The sequence below is a fragment of the Pan troglodytes genome, chromosome 6 (assembly GCF_028858775.2).
Source record: "Pan troglodytes isolate AG18354 chromosome 6, NHGRI_mPanTro3-v2.0_pri, whole genome shotgun sequence".
NCBI lineage: Eukaryota > Metazoa > Chordata > Mammalia > Primates > Hominidae > Pan > Pan troglodytes.
The window spans coordinates 26,802,206-26,821,039 of record NC_072404.2 but is presented as its reverse complement, the minus strand read 5'-3'; positions in this window follow the sequence as shown (position 1 = coordinate 26,821,039).

Sequence of the window (18,834 nt, the reverse complement as noted above, 5' to 3'; positions counted from 1 at the left end):
ACTGTAATTATAAAATGGAAGCTCATAATTTGTGCATGAACCACTTATTTGATGAGTTACTTGGGTTCCTTTACAAATTTTCTTATTGTAGAGGCTGTGTCTCCTGGATCTACCTTTAATAATGGTGATAATCATAATAACTGTAATAATACAGCATTACTTTCTAATTAAAAAGAAAATTTCTTCTCAAAAGCTCAAAGCACTTCACAGACATTATCTCATTCATTCTCATAACCTGTCTGGGCTGCTTGTTGGTCACTAGCAACATCACAGTAACAAGAGGGTCATATTCTGCTTCTTAATACTCTCATAAGGCCAGGATGGCAAGGGGAACCTTCAGACTTCCCAAACTCTGGAGGAAATTATTCGTTATTTTTGAAAAGTCTTTATTATGTAACTTTAGACATCAGTAATGAGCTACAAACCATTACATGCCACCTACACCTTGATGGAAAGGAAATTTTTAATGGTTTTGGCACGTACTTATGATCTAGCACCTCTGAGGACACAATGATTTGCAATCCTTTTTTTTTTTTTGGAGACAGAGTCTCGCTCTGTCACCAGGCTGGATTGCAGTGATGCAATCTCGGCTCACTGCAACCTCCACTTCCCGGGTTCAAGCAATTCTGCTGCCTCAGCCTCCCGAGTAGCTGGGATTACAGGCATGCACTACCACACCCAGCTAATTTTTGTATTTTTAGTAGAGACGGGGTTTCACCGTGTTGGCCAGGATGTTCTTGATCTCCTGACCTCATGATCTGCCCACCTCGGCCTCCCAAAGTGCTGGGATTATAGGCATTAGCCACTGCGGCCCAGCCCAGTGATTTGCATTCTATGTCAATGGAGAACCCCCAAGTGGAAAAATTCACCCTAATTGCTAATCACCTGCTATTGCTACTATATCACAATGTGTAGCCTAATATATTGATCAGTCCTCCAAAACTGGGGTGAGAAAAGTGTGGCTCACAGACAAAATCTGGCTAAGAATGGTTTCTATGGTTTTAGATGGTCACACATAGAGAGGTTGTATGTCACTACATAATATCCTAGATTTTGCCTCTTTGTTCTCAAAGTCTATAGTGTTTACTATGTGATTATTGACTTAAAAAGTTTGCTGACTCCTACTCTAGAGGATAGGACTGAGGTACAGAAGCCTGTACTGTCGGAGGTGAGCAGATGAGTCATGCATGAGGCATCCCAGAGACAGTGGAGAAAGTCTGTGAAGCTGATTTATAAGGCAGTTGTTAACCTGATGGAAAAGGATACATGATTTGCTCTATATGCCCATTCAATTTCAGTGAAATTTTTTTTCTTGGGTCTTAACTATACTTTTTTCCAGAAATCTTATTCTGCATATCTCTAATATGGCTGTGCTGAGTCATATTTCTTTGTTTCCTCTTGAAGGTCTTAGGAGGTCTTTCAATCATTTTACTGCCACACAATTGCTGAGATAGTCACCCTTAGTGTATTTTTAACCATATGTCTTGCTTGTCTGGGCTGTTTTTACTAGAAAAAATGATTAAAAGCGTAGCCATGACACATCCTGAAGATGTTTACTAGTCTTTACAGTCAGTAAATAAGCAATGGGTGTGGAAGTGTTGACTTACTAATGTTCACATGCTGCCTTGCTTTTTATAATCTCTGTTTTGGATTAAGCTACTGCCTAAACTCCAAGGCATTTACTATTCAGAAGCTGTTTAGAGACAGAGGTTGATAAGGATCCCCAAAAAGAGGACCAGCTGGTTGATGGACCTGGCCTTCCATGGTCATAAAGGACTATTGGGCCATTTTTTCTGTGTCTCAGCCTGGCACTGACCTCTCTGGTCTCTTAAGTCCCCACGTACCTCTTAGGTTGGCATTTTCATTACTTTTTTTCCATCATGTACATTGTTTCTCACTATTCACCCTGTTGGATCCAAAATATGACCAAATAAAAGAAGAATTTGGGGACTAGCTAATATTGAATACTTTTATATTTTGAGATCAGCCTTATTTTAACAATGACTTTACAGACAACAGTGGGAGAGTGATTTTTAGGCCTGATTTTGGGGTTTTGTGTTCTGTTGGCTGCACCCTAATTAAGTAAAGCTGATCTCTGGAAATAAAGAAATGAAAGGCAAGGTTGAACACAAGTACCTCAAATACAGTTGTGCTTAGAATGTGAGTATGATGCAACAACAAAGTCAGTCTTACTTATGTGCCTGGATAGTGGATACCATGGAATACCTTATCTTGTCCCCTCTTGAGTTATACAGTAGAAAGAATGAGGTGATATGCAGCTGCTGAAGGAGTAGTCAACAGACTGAACCAATTTTATGTGACTCTGAGAATCATGTTGGCTGTAAAAAGGGATTAAGCTCCAGTTATGGCACCCTGTAAACTCAGATGGCAACAGATAACAGAAGACAGGAAAGTTGTAAAAATAATTACTGGAAATAAATGATAAAGTTATATTTGAAAGTTTGAACAGTAAGCTTCCATATGACACCAAAAGCACAGGAAATAAAAGAAAAAATGGATATATTGAACTTAAAATTGAGAACTTTTGAACATCAAAGGACACTATCAAAAAAGCAAAAAGATCACCTAAAAAATGGGAGAATGTATTTGCAAATCACATATTGGGATTAATATCTGATATATAAAGAACCTCTACAACTCACCAGCAACAAAAATAGCAAACCAATTCAAAAGTGAGCAAAGAACTTCGATGGACATTTTCCAAAGAAGGAATACAAATGGCTAATAAGCACATGAAAATATATTCAATATCATTAGTCACTAGGAAAATGTAAATCAAAACCATGATAAAATACCACTCCGTATCTACTGTGATGACTATAATAATACTTTTAGGAAAAAAAAAAAACACAGAAAATAACAAGTACTAGTGAGGATATGCAGTAATTGGAACCCTTGTGCATTGCTGGTGAGAATATAAAATGGTGCAGCTACTGTGAAAAACAATTAGATGGTTTCTCCAGACATCAAAGATAGAGAACTACCATATGACCCAGCAATTCCACTCCTAGGCATATATGCAAAAGAATTGAAAGCAGAGACACCAACAGATATCTGTATACCAATGTTTATAGTAGCATTATTTACAATATCCAGGAGGTGGAAACAACCCAAGTGTTCATCAACGATGAATGAATAAGCAAAATGTGGGATATACATTCACTAGATGATATGGTTTGGCCTTGTGCCCCCAGCCAAATCTCGCCTTGAATTGCAATAATCCCCACGTTTTGTGGGAGGGACCCAGTGGTGGTAGGTAATTGAATCACAGGGGTGGGTCTTTCCCGTGCTGTTCTTGTGATAGTAAGTCTCAAGGGATTTGATGGTTTTATAAATGGGAGTTCACCTGCACAAGCTCTCTTGCTTGCCAATACGTACCACATGCCTTTGCTTCTCCTTTTCCTTCCGCCATGATTGTGAAGCCGCTACAGCCATGTGGAACTGAGAGTCCATTAAACCTTTTTCCTTTATAAATTACCCAGTCTCAGCCAGGCGCTGTGGCTCACGCCTGTAATCCCAGCACTTCGGGAGGCCAAGGCGGGTGGATCACGAGGTCCGGAGATTGAGACCATCCTGGCTAACACGGTGAAACCCCGTCTCTACTAAAAATACAAAAAAATTATCCGAGTGTGGTGGTGTGCGCCTATAGTCCCAGCTACTCGAGAGGCTGAGGCGGGAGAATGGTGTGAACCCAAGAGGCAGAGCTTGCGGTGAGCCGAGATCACGCCACTGCACTCCAGCCTGAGTGACAGAGCAAGACTCCCTCTCAAAAAAAAAAATAAATAAATAAAATAAAAATAAAATAAAATAAATAAATAACCCAGTCTCAGGTATGTCTTTATTAGCAGCATGAGAACAGACTAATACACTAGATTAAATTATAAATAGTAATGATATTTTGATACATGCTACAACATGGATGAATCTTGAAGATACTAGGTTGAAGGAAATAAGCCAGACATAGAACAATTATTGAATGATTCCACTTATATGGAGTACCTAGAATAGCCAAAAGAAAGTAAAATAGAAATTACCAGGGACTGGGGGTAAGTGAAAATGGGAAGTTACCAGTTAATAGGGACAGAGTTTATGTTGGGAATGATGAAAAAGTTTTGAGTAAAAATAGTGGTGATGGTTATACAACATGGTGAATGTATTTGATGATGCCGCTGAGCGGGCCACATGGTTACAAATAGTTAAAGTGCTAGATATTTATGTTATGTATATTTTACCACATTAAATAAGTTATAAAGTAATCTTTGATATTCACTTTAGTACTTGTCTTCTGTCACAGAGACAATTTTTTAATTCCTGTTTTGGGCTGCATTCTTATCACTAAGAAAGTGGTTTTCTAACTTGAAACTGACAGCAAAGCTGCCTGAAAAAGCAGCTGTGATGCTGCACTCCTCTCCAGGAAATGGAACCTTGTCTGTAGTTACAATTTCAGCACACATGTGAACTGAGCTTGTAATACGTGTATTATAGAGCTGAGCTACAATTCATCTTAATGATGGTATGTGAAAGAACGTCTCGGCAGGGCACCTTAATGAAATGACAATTGGTTGAAGACTTAGAAGATTAAAAATACCCAAGACTTTCAGAAGCCATATCTATTCTCATTTGGATCCTTTAAGAGATAGTGTAAAATAATGCTCTCTGCCAAACAACGAGAAAGCTTATAGAAAATAGAGTAAAAATCCTTTTAATATAGTTTTAAGGATGTAGCCATTAAAAATGTCTAATCAGAAAAGCTAAATATATAAACCAAATTCTCAAGTTAGAATATATCATAGAGACATGATTCTGAAAGAAAATTCCTTAATAATGGCCTGAAATTTTGCTCAAAATATTTAGATTCTCTTAATGTAAAATACTTAGACATTGTACACACATTCTTTTTTTTTTTTTTTGAGACGGAGTCTGGCTCTGTCGCCCAAGCTGGAGTGCAGTGGTGCAATGTTGGCTCACTGCAAGCTCCGCCTCCCAGGTTCACGCCATTCTCCTGCCTCAGCCTCCCTAGTAGCTGGGACTACAGGCGCCTGCCAAGACTCCTGGCTAATTTTTTGTATTTTTAGTACAGACGGGGTATCACCATGTTAGCCAGGATGGTCTCGATCTCCTGACCTCGTGATCTGCCCACCTCGGCCTCCCAAAGTGCTGGGATTACAGGCGTGAGCCACTGCGCCCGGCATACATTCTTTCCTTTAACCCCAAGAACAGTCTTATGAGGCAAGTGGTAGTAAATCCACTACACTGATGAGAAAACTCAGAGATATGAAGTAAATTGATCAAAGCTCATAGAAGTCAAGGTTTCACTATGATTAAGATATAACTAATATCATCTAATAGATAATCATCATGTTGATAAATACTACAAAGAGAAAAATTATGTCAGGTAAAGCCTCCTTTCCTAGGTCCAACATATCAAACAAAAGACAGGAATCCTGTATTCTTTCCCTGGCTCAATTACACTGGATATCTTGAGACAACTTCCCTGCCCCAGTTTTTCACCCAGAGTTACCACTGAGTACCTGCTTATTCCAAGCACTGTGCTAACCATTTTTACATGTTATCTCTTCTAATTGATTCAACCAATTTTTGTTTTCCTTATGCATAGTTAGCAGACATGAAAGGTATAATACTATCCTGTGTGAATGATGATGTGCCATTGTTGACTGATAACATTATATACCACTATGATATATTATTAACAAATAATATTCCTTGAATTTTTAAAATATTAAAAGTATTCACCAATCTTTAAAAAGTTTAAATTTATTATTTCAAAATTGGCAAATTATTTTTAAATTATTATGCAATAGATAATGAGAATCACATTATCTCATATTGTATTTGCCAATAACTTTGACTAATGTTTGTATATCCTTTTCAACTTTTATTTTAGATTCAGGGGGTACATGTGCAGGATTGTTAAAAACATCTATTGTGTGTGCTGAGGTTTGGTATATGAATGATCCCTCATTCGTATCTGTTTCTGTTTCTGCATACCAACAGTGCATAAGTATTACCTTTTCCACAGCTTTGCCAACATACATTGTTTTTTTGACTTTTTAATAATAGCTATTCTGACTGGTGTTCAATAACATTTCATTGTGGTTTTGATTTGCATTTCTCTGATGATTAGTGATATTGAGCATTTTTCCATAAGTTTGCTGGCTGCTTGTATGTCTTCTTTTGAGAAGTGTCTGTTCATGTCTTTTGCCCATTTTTTTTTTTTTTTTAGCAAGTCTCACTCTGTTGCCCAGGCTCAAGTGCAGTAGTGCAATCTCGGCTCACTGCAACCTCTGCCTCCTGGGTTCAAGGGATTCTCCTGCCTCAGCCTCCTGAGTAGCGGGGACTACAAGAGCGTGCCACCACGCCTGGCTAATTTTTTGTATTTTTAGTAGAGACGAGGTTTCACCATGTTAGCCAGGATTGTCTTGATCTCCTGACCTCATGATCAGCTTTTGGCCATTTTTTAATAGATTGTTTGTTTTTTTGCTAATTTAATTGTTTACATTCCTTATAGATTCTAGATATTAGACCTTTGTTGGTTGTGTAATTTGCAAGTATTTGTATATCTTTTCAAAAGTAGAGTATTGTGAAAACTTTCTAATATTCATATGACCAGGTGAATTAGAGCTGAAGGCATCCTATCAAGTGTATTCTTAAAGTGCCAAAAATGTAGCAAAGTATATAATTAAATCTACTTTGAGTTCATCTTGTGCTTTTTGTAGAGCCATGATTTAGTATATAATAAGGGACCTAGAAACAAATATTAGCATACAATTATAATCTTGTGGATAGCCTGGGAATTTTATCTAGAGGACATCAGTTAATAGTCCAGGATTTAAAGTATAATCTTGTCCTACTGTGCACTGTGCACTGGTAAGCCTTCAGGTTTTGCTGTACACCGTGTAGCCAGCGTACATGGAAAAGGGATTGTATGATTCTTGCTTTGTTCTCTATATTAAGACAGAACAATTTGCCTTAAACTGTTTTTGTTATACTCCTTTGCCTCTTTCTGTTCTTCCTGGCTCTGACTTCATGACTCAGAACTGCCTGGGCCCTCACCTTGGCTCTCATGCTTTCTCTACAACATTGCTTCTGCTTCAACCTTCGGTTGCCTTCTCTACCATAATTTAGGTTTCCGCTGACAAGTGAAGCCTGAGTCTCTCTGCATTAAGATCCTGCATGGCCCTGTTTAGAACCTAGAACACTATGATTTGGTATTTTTATAAGCATAGTGCTACCTGTGGGTTTGTGCTGTCCTCTGAGCAGAATCTAGACGTGCTAAATATAATTGTTGTGATGTCATTGTATCATAGTTATTCTGAACTCAACACCGTAAATGAAACAACTTATTTAAAATCAGATACCAACCCTTGATCTTCAAAGGCGAACTAATTATTCATATCATATTAAGTTATTTTGTTAACAAATACTCACAAACACAAAATTATGAGTTGTCAGATGAAGTGGAAAACTGGATTTTGACAGTCACTATATCATCTGGGAGACCAGTTGAAAACTAATGAATTACTATGGTCAAAGGACTGAGCATAGTGTCTGTGCTCAATTTCCTAACTGGCTGAGAAATCCGCTCTTCTTGACTTATGTTATGTTGCAAAGATTATGCTTACTAACAATGGTTAGGTGTGATGGGTAGCTATAAAATTTTGGCACTAAAAGCGTCATCATACTGATTGAGAACTGAAGAGTAGGCTAGAGATGAGGAGACAATGGTTTAAAGTAAATATGCAGCTGCTCAATATGATCTTGAAGAAATGCTGATAAGGCCTCAACCCCTAGGGAGGAAGAGATTAACTTAGACCAGTGCTTCTCAATCAGGGGTGATAGTGCCCCCCAGGAGACATTTGGCAGTCTGGAGATATTTTTGGTTGTGACAACTGGGAGCATGGGGCATATGCTACTGGCATCTAGTGGATAAAGGCCAGAAATGCTGATAAACGTCCTGCAATTCACAGGACAACCCCACAACAAAGAATTATTCAACCCAAAGTCCAGCAATTGTGCGCAAATGGAGGAATCCCGGTCTAGAGAAGAACATTCTGAAGCCATCTGGCTGGTATTTCAATGATACAGTTCAAACAAAGAGCTTCATGTGAACACACCTTGCAGAGTATAAGTAGACCCTGGACCATGTATTGTTGTCTTTGCTGTTTTCCTCTTCTCTGACATATTAAATCTACTTAGTAGGTATAGTGTCCTTTGTGATGTCTCTCTATTCACCATTGGGTCAAAATCTTATGAACGTTTCTAAAAAAAAATCAGTCCCAATAAAAAGTGGATTACCATCTCATGAGCATTCTCTCCTAGATGTCCATATATTTTCATAGCGGATAAAACATTAAGAGTCACAAAGAATGAAACTCTAATTATGGAATCTTAGTCTGAACAGACTCAGTGTGGAAGGGTTGAATTTGAGGGGAGAGTTTAGAGGGGGTAGAGATGGCACCTCCCCCATATGAGTGACCCTTTTCTCCACTGAAGTATGAAGTTATCCCTAGCTAACTTTAAAAGTGATATTGGGCATGATATTTCCAAATAGCAACCAATGGAAGGGACATCTGTTAAAGACCACAGTCATCTGCAAACCATAAACAGCCTCAGAATACCTGATTTCTTAATAATAGTAACATCACCATTTTGATGAAGATAGCAACTATGTAATTTTTCTCATAAATTCTTTAAAATATGTAATTAGGGAATGTGATTTATTTTTTAAGTTTTCTATCCAAATCAAAGCCTTGAGAGGCTCCTTTAGTTATGTTAAGTGATCTGTTGCTCAAAACAAGTGATACTGAATCTCTGGACTCTTTTTTTTTTTTTTTTGAAACGGAGTTTCCCTCTTTTTGCCCAGGCTGCAGTGCAATGGCGTGATCTCGGCTCACTGCAACATCTGCCTCCCGGGTTCAAATGATTCTTCTGCCTCAGCCTCCCGAGTAGCGGGGATTACAGGCATGTGCCAACACGCCTGGAAAATTTTGTATTTTTAGTAGAGACGGCGTTTCTCCATGTTGGTCTGGCTGGTCTCGAACTCCTGACCTCAGGTGATCCGCCCACCTCAGCCTCCCAAAGTGCTGGGATTACAGGCGTGACCCACTGCACCTGGCTGAACCTCTGGACTCTTGTGCTCAAAATAACATAAAATAAATTTAAAGTAGCAAATATGCATATAACTATAGAAACACATACAAAATATAAAATGTTAAAAATTAGAATTGTTATGAAATTGACATAGAATAGAAAAATGAAGTGCATAAATTAAATATTTTGTGATTTCTAGGGCTATGGGTTCAAAATGCCTCCTACTGAGCCTGGTCCTAGAGCTATGCCATGGAAACGTGAGGAGACGAGGGAGGTGAAGCTGGATTAGCACTGCCTTTATGTGTTTTGTATTTTGTATTTTGACTTTTCATGTAAAACTTTTTTTTAGGAAAAGGGATTCAGTTTTAAAAGTCTGAAACTGATGTTGTAGGGTGTCTCCAGTGTGGAGAATGTACTTCAACAATTAACCCTCAAAGACACTTAAAAAGATTCTTAGTTTGTTTGAAGTTTTAGAATAAACATACCACGAGAAGTTCAGAGAGACGGAAGAAAATTAAGCCACGCAGTTTTACATGTCTGGTTGGTTGGTAATAACTGGAGAAGCCCCTAATGGAAGACTCGGTTGCCATTTCATCTGTGTTATATTCTAAATCAGCTCAGATAACTTAGTTTTCTTAACTTACATGTCTCTGCATCTGTCTTCTCCACAACACTCAGCTCCTGCAGGACTTGGTCATGTTGGGTTTGTTTTTGAATTTCTAGCATGACCATAGTGACATACACATTACCAAGTCCTCAGTGTGTGTTTGTTGAACTGAATTTTGTCATGAAATAAGTCTGTGTGATCATACTTCTGCCTTCATGTAGAATCCAAACAACATTAAACACTGTAGCTGTTTTTCCTCTTTGTTTGGAAGACTTGTCTCTTGGCCAGGACAAAGTGTAAATTGTTTCTAGAAATATACAGTTACTTTTTTTTCCCCCAAAATTCCCAGAGGAAAATATGCTGCAAATATGACTATTTAAGTTTTCCTGTGTTTAATAACTAACGAAAACAGAAATCACCGTTTCTCAGTCTAAAGGACTTACCTTTTCATACACAAAAATTGGGGAAGCACTTATGCATGTAAACAAAATAATGGGAAATAATTCTGCACATGATGAGCAAGCTGATGAGAAGCAAGGCAGCTTCATAATTTTGAGTGAAAGCCAGGAAAGCCTAAGTAATCTTAGGGGTTTTGGTCCAATTTTCAGGTTCACGTGAACTCCAGACCCTAGGTGTACAAGTCTCCCCAAAAGGAGAAAAGGACCACCACCACCAAAAAAATGTAGGTTACACAAATCTGCATAAACCAAAACTAGTGAATTTCCACAATTCTAGAAATATGACTACCTTATTTTGTTTCCTTTTAATATTTGTGAGAATCATATGGGTAAAGTCAACCATTGCATCCTTAAAATATAATTATTTGAAAATAACATGATTCAAACTTATTTACTTATGTTATAGGACTGTAATTGTCTAAAGCAGCAGCCTTCTGTTCATATTAACAGCCACAGAGGCTGAAACTTTATGTAAAAAGGATCATGGAGACTAACGACAAAGAAAAATATAAATAACATGGAAGAGAAAGGATAGTCTCAGTTTCTATTAGAAATATGCTGCAGTTAGCCTCCAGGAATTTGAGATTTCTATAGCATGCTCTGAAATGTATAACCCTTACATTCACTGGCTGTTACTCTCCACCTCTTTCCTAGCTTTTATCTGTGTTTTACCCATTTCTGGCTTCATTCCCCACTCTCTTCTTTCTATGTTTTCCCTTCCATCTCTTGCTTGAGCTAACCTCTGTTTTGTATTTCTTCTCATTCAAACCCCATCATATAGTCAAAACACACACACACACACTCACACACACACACTCACACACACACACACGCACACACCAGACACACAAACAAATACAACTCCAAACACTTCCTACGCATAATGACGATTACTCATTCACTCAGTCTTAATGCAAATTTTAGTTTTTCTTCTCAGCATTAAGAAGCTGATTTAGTTGTGAAAGTCAGACAAGGATTTTAGTCCATGAATAAAATATGCAAAAGGGACATATGCTAGGCATATTGAAACACAAAAATCAATATAACAAATCTTAAAATTAGGTAATGGGAACACATATTGAAAATATACATTTTTTCTCATTATAAAAATAATATATAGTCTTATTGAAAATTTAGAAAATGTGGAGAAGTATAAAGAAAATTAAAACCACCAGTAATCTTGCCACCAGACATATAATCAATGCTTATCTTGTTATATTTCTTCCAACCTTTTTTTCCTACATGATTATATACATATATAAATGCACATATTTAAAAATAAAATTGGGAACTTATTCTATCTATGTACAAGTACACATACACACATATTTAATTATACATTCAAATGCATAGGTAAAATTCTTTAAGCAATTTTAAACATCCTAGAATAAATTGGTTTAAAAAGAGATTTTTAAAAAAGCAAAGCAGAACAAAACATGCATCTGAAGGAATTTGCTATGTATCCTGGAAGTATAGCTGTATCACTGTGATTGGTTAAGAGGCTATAGTATGGGTCTAGAATGGCGTTGCTAATGAGATTAAGGTCATGAGTTCAATCTCTGAATGGGTGAGCTTAGCATCACACTTACAGAAGCTCTCTTTCGTGGCACCAGAATACACCCCAACACCAAACAGTGGTTTCATAAATGCAAACTATTGCTCAAGAGATGGGCACCCTGAGCGTGTGCATGGCTAGTGAAGTCCAGCATTTTATAAGCCTACCTGGGTTCCAGAGCCCTTAATTTAGAGTAACAACATTTCCCATCCTGAAGAATTACTATCCCACACAGGACACACTTATAGGAAGTTTTCATTGTAGTATTTAAACATCCCAGTGTGAAAGCATATGAGGATACTTTTTGATCTAGTATCACCTAATTTTAGAGATATCGTGGGGAAAAGCCTGGATTCTGGAATTAGATAAATTTGAGTTTGATTCCTGTTCTGTTTCTTATTACTTGAATAGCTGCATACAAGTTACTTAACCTTTGTAGCCGTGTTTTCCTCCTCCGAAAAAGAAACTAACAACAACAAGTTTGCTTGTTGTAGTTGTGAGGATTAGAAACACTGTAAATGAAGATTTATCAATATTAGCCTCTCAATACACCCTGGATGTCATCTTTATTGCTGCTGTTGCTTTTCCCCCCACATCTACTCTATTCCCCCATACAATCCTCTCCTGGAGCCTAGTGATTCCCCACAGGCATCCTGCCAAGCATCTGCAAGATATGCCACCCCATTTTGACAAACGTGCAAACTTAATTTTTGTTACAATAGAATGTGCACTGTGTTTTGCCATGGCCTGTCAGATGGAATGTTCAGCTGAGAGGATATGGGATGTCCAGTAAGAGGCTAAAGAAAGTGTACTCTAAAGTGAGATTTACAAGCCTCATGAGTATACTTCATTAGGGGAGTAAACTATACTACTCCACTACAACCACATTGCTGAAGAGTAACTACTTGTGTGGTGAGATAACTGTGGGCACTTTTATATATGCTGGGAAATATTCTATGAAGGAGTACCAGTTGGGTTATGATTATTGCTGATTTGTTTAATGTCACCTTATATCTTTTTATCCCTTAAAGAGTGTCACCCACAGTTCTGGGGTGCTATGAAGAAAAGCACTTGAGAATCACGCCCTAGTCACTTCAAACCACCTACGATCCCCGGACACACCAAGCTCTTTCTTGCTTCTTTGATTCAGCACAAAACAAACATCAAAAAACAATTGACAATGAAAACTCTTCTCCTTGTTTGCCTGGTAAAATCTTACTTTCAGCACATGCCTCAAATGTTTATTTATTGTCTAAAATCCAGGGTAGGGGTAAATGTAAATAGTAGCCTAGAAGATAGAAGACAAATATGAGAAGATAGTAATGCTATAAAAATTTAGAAATAATAGAGAACTTGGTGAACGTAAAAATGTATTTTCAAAATATGAGTGTTTAGACTCAGTGCATGGTTCTCTGTGACAGAATTTACACATTATTGGGTCCAAAGAGGCAAAAACACTGATCCCCTAGGGACTGCTGCTGCAATGTTTAATGAAACTACACACAAGAAGTGTCAAGGCCCTTAAGTTCATTGCCCAAATGGGATCTGCTTCTCCCTTTAATGGGTGGGGAATGTAGCCATGGCCTGGGGAACATGGACCCAGGACAAGTTGTTTAGTTTTTCTAAATTAATAATTCTTGAGAACAAATCTTGAAAAGGAAGAACAAGTCCTGATTTCAAAAGTTACACCACATGTTTTCTATCTTTGTTAGTGATTTCATTGTTTAAAATGATCCCACCGGTGTAGTGCTAAAGTGATTTCTACTGTTCTAAGCTCAAGAAGGCTGTGATGGGCCTTACAGAGAAAACATGTGTGTTACATGCACTTCATTCAGCCAGGAGTTAGAGTGCTGTTGGCTGTGAGTTCAATGTCAATTAATATACTATATATTAAATATGGTGCCTTAAACAGAAACACACATAAAACAAAGTTACATATTGATGGGTTGATGAAAATGCTATGGCCAGAGACTCAAAGGAACTTAATCTAATATTTCTCCTAGGAGCAATGATTCAGTATTTGCTAATTCAGTGTTTGTAGTGACTTTATTGTGAATGACATGAATGGACTGTATTTCCACATACAGTCTCCCTATGGCCCTACGGAGTTCACAAAAGTAATCATTTTGAGTGTTCCTCAAAGCCTGCAGATCCTTTGACAGTCTAGCAGGCTCAGTCTTACTTTTTCAGGTTTGACAAGCTGCTATGGATTGAATTGTGCCCCTCTCCCCACACCAAATTCATATGTTGAAGCCCAAACACACGATGTCATGGTATTTAAAGATGGGGCGTTTGGGAGGTAATTAGGTTTAAATGAGTTCTTGAGGGTAGGACCCATACAATGGGATTAGTGCCCTTATTGTAAGACACCCCAGAGAGCCTGCTTACTTTCTTTTCTCTGTCTCTACCCACACCCCAGAAAAAAATGCTTGTATGAGGACATAGTGAGGAAGGCAACCACCTGCAACCCAGGGAGAGATACCTCAGCAGACATTGGCTCTACTGGCACCTCGATCTCGGACTTTTACTCTCCAGAAACATAAATTCCTGTTGGGTAAACCACCCAGTCTACAGTATATTGTTTTGGCAGCCTGGGCTGATTAAGGCAGAACAGAATCCTCACATAAGCAACCAAGTAAGAAGTTCCAAATCTACAAAAGTATGATTCTGTTATTTCACTAAAAATGTGTGAATTTCCTCTCTTCCCCCTTTCTTTTTTCTTTTTCTTTTTTTTTTTTTTTTTTTGAGATGGAGTCTTGCTCTGTTGCCAGGCTGGAATGCAGTGGTGCAGTCTTGGCTCACTGCAACCTCCATCTCCCAGGCTCAAGCGATTCTCCTGCCTCAGCCTCCTGAGTAGCTGGGACTACAGATGCGTGCCACCAAGCCCAGCTAATTTTTGTAATTTTAGTAGAGATGGGGTTTCACCGTGTTGGCCCGGATGGTCTCGATCTCTTGACCTTGTGATCCACCTCCCTCGGCCTCCCAAAGGGCTGGAATTACAGGCGTGAGCCACCGTGCCCAGCCTCTTTCCCCTTTCTTGATTAGGGCCCAGGTAGGGTCAATCAGAGTGACAATTCAAGCCTGACTAACAAATAATCATGCTAAACCCATGTAATTAATAGCATGAGCATGAAATGAAATCTCCAGATCAGGAGGCAAAGGAACTGAAGAAAACTCACGTTTCTCAGATTTGTCTGTCAGTGGAAAATGTTGGGATGGCTAAAAGGTAGAGAGAAAAATAAGCTAACATGCTGGGCTAGAACCTGAAAAGGCAATTAGGAGATGTATTCCAGAATCCCAAAGAAAAATCATTTCACATTTCCACTGACCTAGATTAAATCCACCCAACCAACAAATATAGAGGTATACCTTTTTCTCCAAAAATAATAAACATTTTTTTCTGATCATAAAAAGTAAGAATAATCATTGTGAAAATTCAAACAATGCAGAGAATCACAGAAGTTATCAACTGAAACTCCATCCATAGGAGATAACTGTTGTTTACATTTTAGTGATCATTTTTCCATATAATCTCAACAATATTTCCCAGATATCAAGAATTATAAAGCACGATAAACATTTTAAATATATGCATAAGATTCAATTGTATTTACAAATCATAACTTATTTTTAATCACTTATGAAAAAGCAATTAGATTTTTTCCTTAAGCAAGACTGCAGTGAATAACCCTGTTTGTACATCTATGTATGCTTGTGGAATTATCTTCTCTGGCTAAATTTCTAAAAGAATTACTGCTGAATCAAAGTAAATGTATATTTAAATTTTAGATACATATTGAGAAAAATAATCCTTTCCTAAGTCTGTCAACGGCATTGAGAAAATTTAGTGTAGTTCAGGTACTGTGTTTGAACTAATAGACTTTCCACACCCCTCACCACTTTGAGTTTTCTGGCCAAAAGGAAGTCTCTGATGTCTGTGGTATGAAAGACATACCATTTACATTGGCCACCATTTACATTGCGAGTAACTTTCTCTCCACAATGCCTATGCCAAAATTCCAAAAGGCCTACTTTCTACCAAAGCCTTATTCAATTATGAAAGTCCAGCTAATACACAAGCTGTGAATGCAGAAATATCAGTAATGATCTGAAAACAGCCTTGCAAAAGATGTCTTAGCCATTTCTAAATTCATCTCATCTCTACTCATAATTGTTTGTGAATATAATACATTCCAAATATTTGTTTTATGTATTTAAAGTTCTAAAATTTGTGAGTTACCACAATTTTGTATTTTCAACACCCTAACATAAATCTTCAACTGGATGTCCTATAGACCCTTTGGACCTAATAAAAAGTAGGAATAATAAAGCCGGGCACAATGGCTCATGCCTGTAATCCCAGCAGATCACCTGAGGTCAGGAGTTCAAGACCAGCTTGGCCAACATGGCAAAACCCCATCTTCATAAAAAATTAGCCGGGTGTTGTGGCACATACCTATAGTCCCAGCTATTCAGGATGCTGAGGCAAGAGAATCGCTTGAACCCAGGAGGCAGAGGTTGCAGTGAGCTGAGATTGCACTAGTGCATTCTAGCCTGGGGGACAGAATGAGACTCTGTCTTAATAATAATAATAATAATAATATTTAAGTAGATTAAATGTATCATGGGCTGCCACAAAAACACATTATTACTCATTTTCACAATTCCCCATGGTAAAAATTATTACCTCATTTTTATAGATGAGAAAACTGAAGTTCTTCAATAAATGATTTGCCTAAGGCCACGCAGTCAATAAATGAAGGGAAGAGAAGCTATCACTATTAAAACCCAACTATATGTTAGTTGTTTTATATATCTCTTTTTTTCATGTAATCCTCATAGTAACCCTGTGGGGTAGGTGTCATCTCTAATGTTTACGTGAAGAAATAGGCTAGAAGGGTTTCCCATTCATTCTCTTTGTTTTCTAGCACATAAGACAGAGTGCCAGGCACACGGTAGGCAGGAGTGAATGAATACTTGGGTGAGGGTGCCCCTGAGCAAACTGTGGATTTCCACATAGTTACAAAATAACCATTTAATTGTCTCATCAAACTTCTTATTTCGGTCCAACTTCATAAACAATCTTCAAGAAAAATATCTTACATTTTTAGGTCTAAGAAACAAAAATATAAAAAAATGTAAGTGATCACTTCCAGTTGATGCCTATCAGCTCTCTGAGAGCAGTCTCCTTTGTAAAGAATTATGGTGGCACTATATTGATGGTGGCAATGGGGGGAAATAAATAGTAAGCATATTACCTGAGTACACATTTTCCTTTCAAAGTTCATCCTAAAATACTTGCATATTATTTATAAATTTCAAAATGTTATTTCATTATTTCGTGATCTCCATAACAAGTAAAGATTAATGTTCTAAAGAAGATAAATACGACAAATAATTTCAAGGCCAAATGTATGTCGCTTCTAGATTAAATTTGCAAATCTATTCATTTAGTATGCTCAGTTGGGAAGATGGAGATACAGACTTAGTCCCTTAAGTGACCTTTCCCTGAGAAATAATTAATTGGCATGTGCTAGCCTTTGTTAAAGAAAGAAAACACCCTTCATGAATATGAATTTAATGCCTTTGAAGCACATAGATCCAGATTTTTTTAACCATCTCTCCCTTCTTTTTGGACTTTGCAGTTTTGAAAAACATAACAAAATTTTGCATTATCTCTGTAAGTTTTCACAAACAAAAAGCTTCCGGAGCCAACCTTCGATTGATGGATTTCCATGAACAATTATTGGAGCTATGACTTTTGAGCAAGATGTTTAGAATGTGTCTGAAATGAGCAATATCTAAAGAACACTTGATTCCCCACCTCCACTCACAGAAGCCAGACAGAGTTTTAGACAAAACTAGATGCTTAGTTTCTGCAGCAGATAGAAACATAGATTGTTATAATGTTGACATTTAACGCAGAATACCATTAAGGCAAGGAACATTCCACCTTCCTTGTCTTCTTCTCCTGAGGAGCAAAATGCAAAACCTGAAACTGGAGGACACGTTTGGGAGCCTATGGGAGAAAACACAACACACAACCACAAAATGGAAGCATTCTGGGAAAACTCTTGATGTACAAGAAGTTTTAAAGCTGATGAAATCTAAAAATACAACTCTTTAAATGTCTGGCAAAAAAAGCCTTAGATGAGAAACAGAAGGATAGAGGGAGATGATGGACAGGGAGATGGAAATGGGGAGGAGAAGAAGGGGAGGGAGGGGAAGGAGGTACGGGAGCCGCAAAGGGAGTGTGACAGAGAGAGAAGAAAGTTAACCTTCATGGACTGATTGCATAAGGCAAAAGGTGTGGTAGTTATTATTTGCCCAAACTATTGTAGACAAATGAGTATATCTCATGATGAAAAAGGAGAGAGACGGGGCCGGGGGTGTAGAAAAGAGAGAGGCAGGAGCGGGGAGAAAGAGAGAGAATTAATCTTCACAGAATTTATTATATAAGGCAAAATACTTGGAATTATTATTTGTTCAAACTATTCAAGACAAATGAATACATCTCCTGATGAAGGGGGGACAGTGGAGAGAAAGAGACAGAACTACAGAGAGACAGGATTACTCTGTCCATTTTAAAGTTAATCAGTATCCATGGTGATGTATTTCTCTAAAATAATAAAATGGATTAATCAGGAGCTAAGGGAGAAAGGAGGGCAGCCCTTTTATCCCCCTGCCCACTTTCAGATGAAATATACATAATATAAGAAAAGGCCCCTGGCAAGGAGCCACAGGAAGAGCACCTGGAAGATTAAAGCTGTGGCCATAACATTAACAAAGTACAGACCACACTGAATTAATGAGCGCTGGAGATAGACATTCAGTGGAGTCTTAATTTATTTTCCTTTTCTAGCTCATCCTTTAAGAAAATGACAGTGTCTTCTTATCGATTTTACACTCAGAGATCAATCAGAATTGCCCTGACTCAGACAAAATTTACAGCAGCCTCTGACACCGCCCGGAGCATGTGGGCCCAAACAGACATTACAAGGAAGCAATAGATCATGTTTGTATGTAGAGCTTGACATGCTTAAAAATAAGCTAATCTGTAGTGGAATTTCCTTCTTTTTGAC